The following is a 12,824-nucleotide window of genomic DNA, read 5'->3' on the forward strand; positions in this document are numbered from 1 at the left end:
TAGTTGGTTCAGTTCGATGCACTCCCAGGGATGCTTGTCCTGTGTGGTGATTTGCTGGAGACAGCAACATAGTGAATGTGCACTGCATGGTGCTGGATGGCGTTACGAAGGGTGAGGGCCACAGATCAGTGGTGCATGTGTTGTGGGATGTGGGGTGGTTTCCTGTTAGTCATGTAGTGATAGGTGTCGACCTTACTTCATTCCTATGGGATTTGGGTGTTATGTACCGTTTGTGATGCTTTGGGGCACAGTGTTCGGTGTTGTGCACATCGTGCAGCCACATCAACATTGGCAGCATGGTGGTGTGTGCATCTCTCCCCCCATTTCAATGCCATATGCCGGTCCTGCAATTTACCAAGCAGCCAGGCACGTCGTCCAGCATGTCGCTCCATGAAGCGTGGTAGCGTGGAGTTCCGCAGGACCATAGAGTCATGAGTTGATCCGGGATATCGGGAACAACAATGTGTGATGATCTTGCTGGCGTCGCATGCCGTCTGCACATTGATGTGGGTGCAGTCGAGGGTACCTACACAATTTGGCATTCCAGTGCATGGAAGCCAACTTTTGTATCAAATATCTCCTGGGGAGTCCGTGGTAGGGATATGTAGTCCCTTGTGTGCTTGAGGAGGGCATCCAGCACTTGGTTCAGAATCCAAGAAAATAAGGGAAGTGATATACCATGCATGTGCCCCACTGTGTGCTGGTAGGTGCCTGTGGCAAGGAAGTGGAGCACAGAGACTACCTTCAGTAGAGGGGGGATGGCAGTGCGTATTTCTATGAGGCTGACAATGTCGTCATGTATCAGGTCCACAATGGTGGTGATGGTGTCCCGGTCCAGACGGTAGAGGGTGTGAATCTGCTCAGGTTTTAGGTTGAAAGGACTGGCTCTGATGCGAGGGATTGGGGGCTGCCTGCGTGGTAACGATGGCTGCACTGGTTGGGCATGCTGGGACTGTCGGGCCTGTCTCACCCTCCTTCTCCTCCTGCGTCTCCTCTGTGGCTGTTGTTGTTGTTGTTGATGTTGTGGCAATGCAAGCATGTCCTCCAGCTCCAGTAATGCTACTATTATTGGAATCATCTTGGTGTGGGAGGGGGTGTGGTGTGTGGGTGTGCTCCTTTTGTACTGGGCCAGACTCCATTGCCTCCACCTGTGCTGATTGTGTGCACCTGTGGCAGTTGGGAACACTGCACATGGCATTTTATGGTAGGTCGGAGATGCCGGTATTTATGGCATGCCGGTAACCACTTTTAACGCCTTCATGATGCCGTTATTTGCATGTCCGCTTCACTTGTGATCTCCTCCAGTTTACGGCATGCCGCTATTGCCGGCATGATGGCTCGTGTGCCCGCGCCCATGCCGCTATTAGCGGCACCATACTTTACGATGCTGCTAATAGCGGTCTGGCTGGTCAGAATAGCCCGTAGCGGTAAGCGATGCTGGTAATCCTTTACCAGCATTGTTTTTCCCTTAGCACCAACCTCGGAATGACCCCCCTTAGCTCCCTAGAGTCCACCATTTTGTCACACTAACAGAAAACAGGCAGGATCAGGCACTCCACTCCAATCACCTACATCTGATCCCAATTGACTTCCCCACCTTGGATAAAAGGCTGAGCACCAAGGCACAGGGTCAGCGAGGCTGCACTGAGGAGGACTAGCTCTTTTCCGAGCTGCTGCAGGCTGGACAGTGTCAAGCAAGAGGGCAGAAAATTCTGTTGAAAGAAACCAGGCCAAGGAATTTTCCTTTCCAAAAGCAGCTGTGAATCTGAGGCAGATGTTATCCTTGTAAGAGACCCTGAAGAGATGCCTCCTCCCCTTCTGGTGAATGACTTAGTTGAGGAGGTTTTCGGTAAAACGGAAAGCCTGAACTATGAGAGATCGATAAAACACAGCTGGTATCAGCAGGAGAAACGAAAGTCTGCCTGTGTTACTTTTGAAGATACAGTAGCCAAACGCGATTTGCACCTAAACCGGCAACCACGAAAGACTATCATTCTCATTACACGTTAGGCGGTAAAAAATGCGATTTACCGGCATGGCGCTATTAGCGTGTCCGCCCTCGCAGGAGACCGCTAATAGCATTCCATTACAAGTAAGCGGACACGCGCATAGGGCCATGCCGGTAAATGACCCTACTGCCATGGCGCAAAAGCACCTTTCCGGCTCCGACCAAAGTGCTGATAGCACCTCCGCCCTCATGCTGCATGCTATTAGCGGTCACCGCTATTAGCGGTCACCGTAAAACACCGGAACCGGAAATAGCATCATCGCACAGGAACGGGAAAGAGCCCGGCGGCCATCTTTAAAAACACAATCCATTGCCATCCCCTGCACTCAGGACCTGCAGCAACACCACAAATGGCAAAACCACTTCCCACAATAACAAACAATGCCCAAGACCCTAAAGAAAGACGATGTGCGCCAGCGCAAAGAACGCTTTTCAAACGAGGAATTGAAAATGCTGGCAGACACCCTGGCTGCAAATGCAGACGTAGTGTTTGCTAGCGACATGCGGCGCCCTGCACTCCTGAGAAAAAAGGAGATCTGGGCTCCACCCCCCGCACCGTAAAGGACGTGCGCAAGCGGTGGGATGATCTGCGCCTCTGTGTACGCAGCATATTATCGGCTAACAGGAATCTGGCCATGGGCACAGGAGGCGGAGGAGGATCCCCGATGGAGATGCAGGAGTGGGAGGAGACATGTGCCAGCACCATTGGCATTGAATCCATCGAGGGAGTGGGCCGAATGGAATGCGGTGTGGCAACAACGTCAGACGGAGGTGAGTGTCCACGCAAAACACTGCAATGCAAAGCATGAGTTCCTCCCCCAAATGTGAAATGGGAATTAGCTAATGGATGGGGTCATCACACACACATGTACACAACCCTGCATATATGCCGTGCACATCCCCCACAACCACATGCATGCAGCACCTCACACACGTGCCACCCTGACTCATGTCCGGATGACCCACCCATCTGGCCAACAACCTGCATGTCCAAACTAGATGTCCAAATCCAAAGAACTGCAACAACAACAACATATGCATGATGCACGTTGACCCATCACTGATGCTATCCCTGTCTTGCTCCCCCACAGGGTCACATTCTGACAGTGAGGAGCTGGACTCTGCAACGCAGGCCCCACCACCCAAAAAGCAGGCCAAGGAAAAGGATGCAGGCACCAGGCCCAGTACATCGAGGGGCACTGGGAAATCTGGAGTGGCCCAGCGTTCACAAGCCACACACGCACCGACCACACCAAGGGTCGAAATGCCATCCGACACTGTGGTAGCACCCACACCACCCACCCCCACCACTCAGGAGCCAGTCCCAGAAGGCACGCCGTCCGCAGCCAATAGCTCCGTCGGGGAAGCAGCAGCCACAGCACCCATGAGTGATGTGGACGACCCATGTCCGACACCGGAAGGGCAGCGTACACCCAGCACCCAGCTGTCCCCACACCACAGCCCATGCAACACATCCAATGGCAGCATCCATGAGGTGCATGCCGGAGATTCAATGGATGGGTCATTCAGTCCCGTGGCGAGCTCACCTGATGTCGGCCACATGCAGCAAGCTGCGCCGAGGAGTAACAGGGGCAGGGCCGCAGACGACAGAATGAGCCTGATACGACAGCGCCAGGAGGAGCTCAATGCCCTGGTTGCCCGGCAAGTGAGCGAGGCTGCCTCGACCAGGGAGGAGATCCGGGGGTTATCAAGGGACATGAAAGCTGCCTTGGACAGCAACACGACGCGCCTATGTGACGAGATGGCCGCTGTGAGGCAGGTCCTAACGCGCATTGCTGAGGCGATGGAGAGCATGCGTCACACACAGGGAGCAGATCAACCAGCCACCCCCTCGTCTACTAGCTCTGACCAAACAACCATCCTGCGTAGGTCCAGCCGGTCCTTGCGGCGGTCAGACTCACAACCCCCCAATGGTGGTAGTGGAGGAGGGAAGTATGGCCAGCCTGTCACTGTTGACACTTGGAGACTAATGCAGCACTGATGTGCACACCATGTTTGGTGGAGTTGTGGGGGGAGGGGGGTGAGGGTGTTTGGTGGAGTTGTGGGGGGAGGGGGGTGAGGGTGTTTGGTGGAGTTGTGGGGGTGGGGGGTGAGGGTGTTTGGAGGAGTTGTGGGGGGAGGGGGGTGAGGGTGTTTGGGGTGGAGGGTACATGCACGTTTGAATGACATAATGCTCAATACACACGTAATGGCATGGATAATCACATGACTGGACATTGATTATTGTGTATGTGTGCTTTATTGTTGAAGGGTGCACTGTGTTAATGTCCTCCATACACCCCGTGCCCTGAGCTCCACATCAATTGCACCCTCCTAATCCATGTGCATCAGAAACAATGGTCTATCAGGTGCTGCCGCACAGCACGTCCCTCATGGGCATCGCCACCTGCATGACCTGCAGCCCCCTCTCTCCTCCATCCTCATCCCCGTCATCATCCTCAGACGGTGGTTGCAGTTCAATGTCAGGGGGCATTGGCACATTCCGTCTGATACACATATTGTGCAGCATGACACATGCCATGGTGATCTTGGCTACCTTCTCATGCCCGTACAGGAGTGCCCCGCCCGACCTGCTGACGCACCGGAAGCGTTCCTTCAATAGGCCAAATGTCTGCTCGATCACCACGCGGGTACGGGTGTGTGCATGATTGTAGTCCTCTTCGTGCCTATTCTGTGGGTTCCGCACAGGGGTAAGGAGCCACCTCTTCAGGGGATAACCTGCATCACCTGCATGGGTGCAACAATGGGTATGTGTAAGTGTCTACATAAAGTGGAGCCTGCACATATCACACAAACAAACATAGCATTTTCAACGACATCCACTGATCCAAGCACGCATGGCAATCAGGGTAACTGCAATGTGGGAAGGTGAGGTGGTCCTTGCAAGTGGACATGCACCATGCAAGCATAGGGCAGGGATTGCCATGTCCCGCCTGAGTTTAAGTAATTTGTGTTTCCTGGCCGTGGCAACGTTAGTGCCACACTGCTAGTACACTGCCATTCCTTAGTTGATGTCCCCATGCTGTTCAATGGCAATGCAGTGGTGGGGTACGGGTGTGGCTCACTACAATGGCTACAGGAGATCCATTTGTATGCACTCATGTGTGCGGATCATTTCTGATGTTGTTCAGCGTACATTTCAGATGTGATTTTTATATGCATGTTGCTGATTTGTGTAATGGGGGAATGGTGTGTTGTGCGGTGTGCATGTTGTTTGGAATGGCCTGTTTGGCGTAATGGATTGATATGTTTGTCGTGGCACTCACTTCTAGCATGTGGTTTTGTGTCTGGTCCATTGTGGGCTGCCTCACTGTACAGTGATGCAAATATGTATGTCCATTCTTCTCCTGACACCAGTTCACGCCCAGTTGGAGTATGCATCTCCCCCCCAATCACGCCCAGTCGAAGTATGCATCCCCCCCCCAATCACACCCAGTTGGAGTATGCATCTACCCCCCCACTCACAATCCACATCACACTGCCATGTGGTTGGCTTGCTACTCACCAAGTAGCCACGAACGTTGTCCAGCATGTCGCTCCATGTATCGTGGTATTGTCGAGTTCCGCAGGACCATTGCATCATGGGTTGAACCGGGATATCGGGCACAGCAATGTGTGATGATCTTGTTGGAGTCACATACCATTTGGACGTTGATGGAGTGGTATTGCTTTCTGTTACGGTACACTACCTCATTGGCATGTGGGACCACCAGTTCAACATGGGTACAGTCAATGGCCCCGATGCAACTTGGGATGCCTGCCAGTGAATGGAAGCCAACTTTGGTGTTGGAGATCTCCTGGGCAGTCCATGGCATGTATATGTGTTGACTTGTGTGCTTCAGGAGGGCATCGAGCACCTGGTTCAGTGTGCGTGAGAATACTGGTTGTGATATGCCATGCATCTGACCTACCGTATGCTGGTAGGTGCCTGTGGCCAAGAAGTGGAGCACAGTTACCACCTTCAGTAGAGGGGGGATGGCAGTACGGATGTCAATGAGACTCACAATGTCATTGTATATCATGTCTACAATGGTGGTGATGGTATCCCGGTCCAGACGGTACAGGGTGTGTATCTGCTCAGGGGTTAGGTTGACTGGACTGGCTCTTATCCTGGGAATTGGTGGCTGCCTCTGTGGTATCACTAGGTGCACTGGTGGTGCTTGCTGCGCCTGTCTTGCCCTCCTCCTCCTCCTCCTCCTGCGTCTCCTCTGTGCTGCCTGTTGTTGTAGCTGCTGCACTGCAATCATGTCCTCTAGCCCATGTAATGCTGCTAGTATTGCATCCATCTTGGTGTGGGAATGGGTGTGGGAAGGGGTGTGGTGTGCTCTTTTGTGCTGCCACTCTCCATTGCCTCCACCTGTGCTGATTTTGTCAACCTGTGGCAGGTAGGAACACTGCTGTGCTCTTTTAACGTGTGGTTTGCGATGCCGGTATTAGCGCCTTGCCGGTAAGGGGTTTTTGGGTCTACTACATGCCGGTATTGCCATGTCCGCATGGCTCGTGATGGCGTGCTATTAGCGCTATGCCGCTATTTCCGGACTGAGGGGGCGCGTGCTCACGGACTTGCCGCTAATAGTGCCACCGTACTTAGCGGTGCCGCTAATAGCGGTATGTCCGGGTCGTAATTGGGCAGGGGATTGTCCTATGTATTGTTATGAAGGAAACAAAGTAACAGGATGGTCAGGCGACATAAGATTGCCCAGTTTGAAGTGAACTGTTTGAAAGTTAAGAGATTGAACTCGCGCCCGATTCAGGGAAGCCTGAGGTAAAACATTACGAGTTGGCGGACACAGGAAAGCAACTGTAAAAGTGTGGAACCAAGTGAAAGAGCTTGTGCCTGAATGAAGGGTGCTTCTTCAACCCAAGAGAAACAGAGATTATTGGGATAAAACTACAAGTACCAGAAATCTTTGCAAGAGGAAAAGACAAAGTGAGTGTTGGAGTGCTTAGGCATAGAGAGAAAAGGAACCTATGTCGTCTCGAAAGACTCCGTCCTAAAAGAAAGCTTGGGGAAGGGAAACCTCAAGTAAATTATACGAAACTGTGATTTTGATGATGTGTTACCAGACCAAGAACAGTGTACTTGGGGAAGGAAAGACCAAAGTGATTTGAGAAAGAGACTGAACTGTACAGTTTTGTTTGGAAGTGAGAGGAGCTCATATGCAACAGACATTTGCAGTATTTTGGTTTTCCACAGGCAAGGGCATGTTTTTGAACATTGAGAGAAAATGGACCGGATCGCTGAATCACCCCAGTAAACTCGAGTGTGCCACCCTGTCCCGTGCTGAAAACGTGGGCAAGGGAATCTTGTCACTCAGTCATTCTGACATATTATTTTTTATTATTATTTCTTGAACACTATTTCTTTTACATACACTATTTTCCCACACCCATTTGTTATTAGAGTAAGGATTGGAAATCGTTTTTTTTTTCATATAGGCCTCAGTTCAGTGCTCTTGACTGTGGCATCCTGAATCTCAGTTGGTCCCGACTTTCGTGCACCAGTTCTTTTGTACTCATGGGGGTTTATCGTCCGACGGATGGAACATGTCTCAAGCCCTCGTATGCAGGGCTCTGCTCCCCGCCTGCCCTAGTCACTTCTTCACCCCATACATTAGTTTCAGCCCCCTACCAATGCTCCAGTTCACCATACCATCTGGCATACTGCGGGCCCCCAGGTTTCTTCCACGACATTGCGATGGCTGTCTTGGCCAGCACACATACCATGTCCATTAATTTGATGAGGTGCCCAAATTTATGAACTCTCGGGTAAGCACCCAGCAGGCATACCTTTGGCGTCCACTCATATCTCACCATCCCAGCTCTCCTACATGCTAGTTCTATCTTATGCCAAAAGCAGCACACCTTCAAGCACTCCCGGAGCATGTGCATCATGCCTGCACCCTCCGCCTTACACCAAGGGCACAGTGGGTCTGTAACGTTTCTAATCTGGCAATCCTGCCCGGCATCATATATGTTTTTGCAGAGGACATTTAGCTGAATCAATCAAAACCTAGCATTTCTGGACACTTCCTGGGGGTATGCCAGTATTCTCTCCCACTCTTTCTCCGTAATGGTAGTGCCCAGATCCATTTCCCAACCCTGCTTCATCGCATCGCTTCTAGGATTTGGCCTGTCTGCGAGCTGGCCATAAAGTCTGGACACCAGCTTCCACCCGATCCCTAGGTTGTGCAGCAATGTCAGCATTGGTGCCGCTTCGGGCTCCTCTGGCCAACCTTTCCAAATATGTCATGCCACTTTTCTAATCCTCTGGTACCAAAGGAACTGGCCGCCGGGTAATCCCTCCTTCTCTCTTATGGTGTCAAATTCCCTTAAAGACCCCTCTTCGCACACATCTCCCCCAGTCTGGTCCTAGCCAGATCTGCTCTAGTTGCACATACATCAGCAGCAATTGGGGTATCAGGCGAGTAAGGATGATCTTCTCCCATTAGTTTCAAGGCTCTGCCCCATACCTTCCTGCCTAGGTGCACAATCATCAGTGTTGTCCCAAGGCACTTCAGTGGTACCCATAGTATCTCCTTTAGGTGTGTCGGCGCCACTAGTATTCCAAGTAGTCTCAATTCCGAGGTAGCCAACGATTTGGCCACATGACTGAGTTGTGCAGCTAACAAATATCTTTCAAGGTCCGGCAGTTGGACCCCGCCTGGCCTATACGGTAGCATGAGTGTATCCAGGGACAATCTATGTCTGGTAGAGCCCCACAGTAGTTCCCTCAATAGCTTTTCCAGCAAGCGAAAAAAGGAGGTCGGTATGTAGTAATGAACATTCTGGAAAATATAAAGGAACCGTGGGAGGACCATAATTTTGGCAACAGCTACCTTACCCATGACCGACAGTGGCAATTTAGCCCAGAATTTCATAGAGTTCCTTAGCCCCTGTACCGCTATCATTGTGTTGCCTCCGTGCATCTACTCTGGTGTGTGCCAAATGTTTACTCCCAGGTATCTAAACATGTGCCTATGCCACTTGAGCCCAACCTGTGGGAGGGTCTCCTCACTCATTCCTGCTAGCCCTGCCAGTGGGAATATGCACGATTTCTCAGCGCTGAAATGGATTCCCGATACTCGCGCAATGTTCCGCAACACTTCCATGACCACTGGGACGTTTAGGTGTGGGTCCCTTAGGTAAAGCAGTACATCATCTGCGTACACGGACACAACATGTTACTCTGTCTACTCGTATGCCCGCATCAAAAAACTGCTTCCTCATATATATTGCCACCGGTTGCAAGCCCAGGATGTTGAGCATTGGTGACATTTGGCAGCCCTATCTGGTGCCCCTTTGGATATCCCATAGTGCCGAGACCGCCCTCCTAGTTTTTACTCTTGCCACCGGTGTTTCATAGAGTAGTTTAATCCATTTTATAAAGCGTTCTCCCAACCCATATTGGCTCAGAGTAGCGATTAACCATTCCCAGTAGATGGAGTCAAACGCCTTCACAGCATCCAGGGAGATCACTGCATACTGCTCCCGCTCATCTGTCGTCTGCGCAATAATGTGTTGAAGCCTACGCAGGTTTCCCGCAGTGCTCCTGCCTGGTACAAACCCATTCCGGTCCCTGTGCACTATGGTCCCTATGAACTTCGACCAATATAGTCATAAGAATTTTGATGTCATAGTTCAGCATAGCCAGCGGCCTATACGAGCCACAATCTTCTGTAGGCTTCCCAGGTTTCAGGATCAGAACCACCAGTGTCTCTCTAATGCTTCTGGGCAGTATCCCCCCATCATATGCTTCCCTAAACTTTTTGTGCAAGAGTGAGGCTAGCTCTGGGCTGTTGGCTTTAAAAAACTCAGGGGGCAGCCCATCACTGCCTGGGGTTTTGCAAGTGGCCAGCAATTGGATCGCTTCCTGTATGTCTTCAACTGTTCGCTCCGCGTCCAGCATATCCCGCTGAGCAGTTTCCAGTGAAGGCAACCCTATCTCCTCCAGTGTATCTTGTATGTCTACTTGGGGCACCTGCTGGTCATGGTGGTACAATCGGGAATAGAAATCTCTGAACACTTCATTTATAGCCAGTTGTGTGGTATGCAATATACTGTTTCGTCCTTAATGGCTGTGATCGAGTGCCTCGGATTTTGCTTTTTGCACAGCCACAACCGCAGCCTAGCCGGCTTGCCACCTTCCGCATGAGCCCTGTTGGTAATAGCTATATAATCAAACTTCGATAATCTAGCCCATGCCTGTCGGCATTCCTCCCTCACTTCGGCCAGTTCCAATTTCACCTCCTTGGTGTTTTGGGGGCAGGCCTCCAGCTGTTTAATTTTCCCCTCTCCCTTTTCCAGTTCTCCCCTAAGCAGTTTTCTTATGCCACCTGCCCTAGCAATTACCTCTCCCCTGACCACCACTTTCAGCGTCTCCCATATAGTGTTCCAGCTCTTTACGCTCCCTACATTAGTGTCTCTGTATTCCATTATTCTGTTTCTGAGTTCCTCTCTAAAAGCGCTGTCAGTGAAGGTGTCTGTGGGCATGCGCCACAGTGGTATGGGAGGTCTAGGGCCTCTCGCCCTCCATTCTATGATCAATGGTGAGTGGTCCGAGATTGTTCTGCCCAGGTAAGATGCCGATGTTATGTGGGGTAGATATGCCCTATCTATCAGTAGGTAATCAATCCTAGTGTAAAGGCCGTGGGGAGACGAGTAGTAGGAAAATTCCCTATCCTCCGCATGCATTTCCCTCCACACCTCTGCCAAGTCTAGATTTTTAATCACCTCATTCAGTGTAGTCGGGGCCAGTTTAGTCCCCTGTGGTGGCAGGCTGGACCTATCAAGTATGAGATCGCGTACACAGTTGAAGTCCCACCCCATATAAAAAAACTACCCTGATATGGGGCCAATTTCACGCCAAAATTAATCAGGTACGCAGCGGTCCCATGGTTAGGGATGTAAGAGTTAACTATACAAATTTCATGTTGTTCTATGCTCCCCCTTAATATCAAGTACCTCCCCTCAACATCCACCTCTTTTGCCAAAAGCCTGAAGGGCACCTCAGAACTAATCCAGGTATATACCCCGCAAGCCTATTTGGAGTAAGTGGCCCCGAACCCCTGCCCACCCCAGTGGCTCAATACTTTATTGTTGCCTTCAGCAGTGAGATGAGTTTCCTGCAGCTGAGCTATGGAAACTCTCTTCCTCCTCAGGTAGGATTTGATTCTATTTCTACGCATAAACGTGCTCATTCCTCTGACATTCCAGGATAGTATTTTTATATCTGCCGCCATTCCCATCTATTGCAGTTCCCATGCCCCATTCATCCCTCTTAACCCCCGTAACCCTCCAGCCCTCTCCCCGCCACTCTCCCTAGTTCCTGCATTACTCTGAGCAGGCACCGCTTGACGCAACACCACATTTTCTTCCAAGACCACACAACATTTCAACAAACAAGCCAAACACAGCTCACTACACCTAGCCGTTGCAGCCAGCATACACCCCTGAACCAAAACCAAATACCTGTGCTCCTAGTAGCCGCTCTCCAACGGCGACGCTCGAGCGCCCTCACACAGTGATGGCCCATCCGGGTCTTCATGTGCAAGATGTGCGGTGTCAGCAACCGGCCGACACCTAACAGTTCGTGAGGTAGGTTTATACCTTTCAAACAATAACAACAACAATTAACCAATATTAACCAGCAGCACCCAGCAGTTGCTCCAGCCGAGCAACGCTCGTGTGCCCCCGTGCCTTCCTGACCCATCCCGGTCATCATGCGCAGATTTCAGTGTCCGCAACGGGCCAACACTAGTCCCTTCGCGGAGCACGTCCAATAGCCCAGACCAACCGGCCAGGCCGTGCCCGTCTTAAGCGAAATCTGTAGCTTGGCAGTGTAAGTTCCTATCTCTTCCGATGTCAAGCTTTTCCTCTCCGTCCTTTTCCGTTCGCCTCCTCTGCCAGTCCCTAAACTTCCCATGTTATTGTGTAGGCTGTGGCCCATCTTCTTCTCCCATATCCAGATTGTTATGCTCCAGCCACATGGTAGCGGCCGCTGGGGTCTCCAGCAACACAGCCCGACCTTTCTACAACACCTTGAGCCTTGATGGGTACATCAGCATGTACTTGAGGTTTAGTTGCCGCAGTTGGCCTTTATTGGGACAAAAGAACTCCTCGCCCTTTGCACAGTTGGTGTGTAATCTGTGTATATAGCAATTTTAGCGTTCTCTCTTTTTATCTCACCTCCTTCCCTTGAATACCTCAGTATGATTTCTCTGTCCTGGAAATTAAGGATCTTAGCTATGATCGGGCGAGGGTATGAGCCGTATGGGGGTCTATTTTGTAGTGTCCTGTGGGCCCTTTCCACTACAAAGTACTGTGAAAGTCGGGCCATCGCCTACTTCTTGAGGCAATAGTGTTTCTACAAAGTTCGTGGGGTTGTGTCCTTCCATTCCCTCAGGGATCCCCAATAAGCGCAAGTTGTTGCGACAAGCACGCCCTTCCCCATCTTCCGCTCTCGACTCTAGGGTAGTATTTCTCCTTTCCAGTTCTTGCTCCCAGGTCTGTAGGTCTTTCACTGTTTCAGCAGATACTTTCTGCTCTGCCTCAGTGGCCGACACTCGCTCTGTCAGATTACGCATGTCTTGCCTCATGAGCTGCATTTCTTCCTTGACCTCCCCTATTTTGGTGTCAATGAACGAGTGCAGCGCTGCTATTGCATCCAACACCTGTTTATCCCTGCCGTCTTCATTCAGGGTTTCCTGTGTCGATCTAGATGCAGTGCTAGCCTGGGGTTGCTCCTTTGTCTTGGCCACCGCAAAAGAGTCCATAATGGAGGTCTTATTCTTCT

Source organism: Ambystoma mexicanum, chromosome 8, assembly GCF_040938575.1.
Source record: "Ambystoma mexicanum isolate Mex_15411 chromosome 8, UKY_AmexF1_1, whole genome shotgun sequence".
Classification (NCBI taxonomy): Eukaryota; Metazoa; Chordata; class Amphibia; order Caudata; family Ambystomatidae; genus Ambystoma; species Ambystoma mexicanum.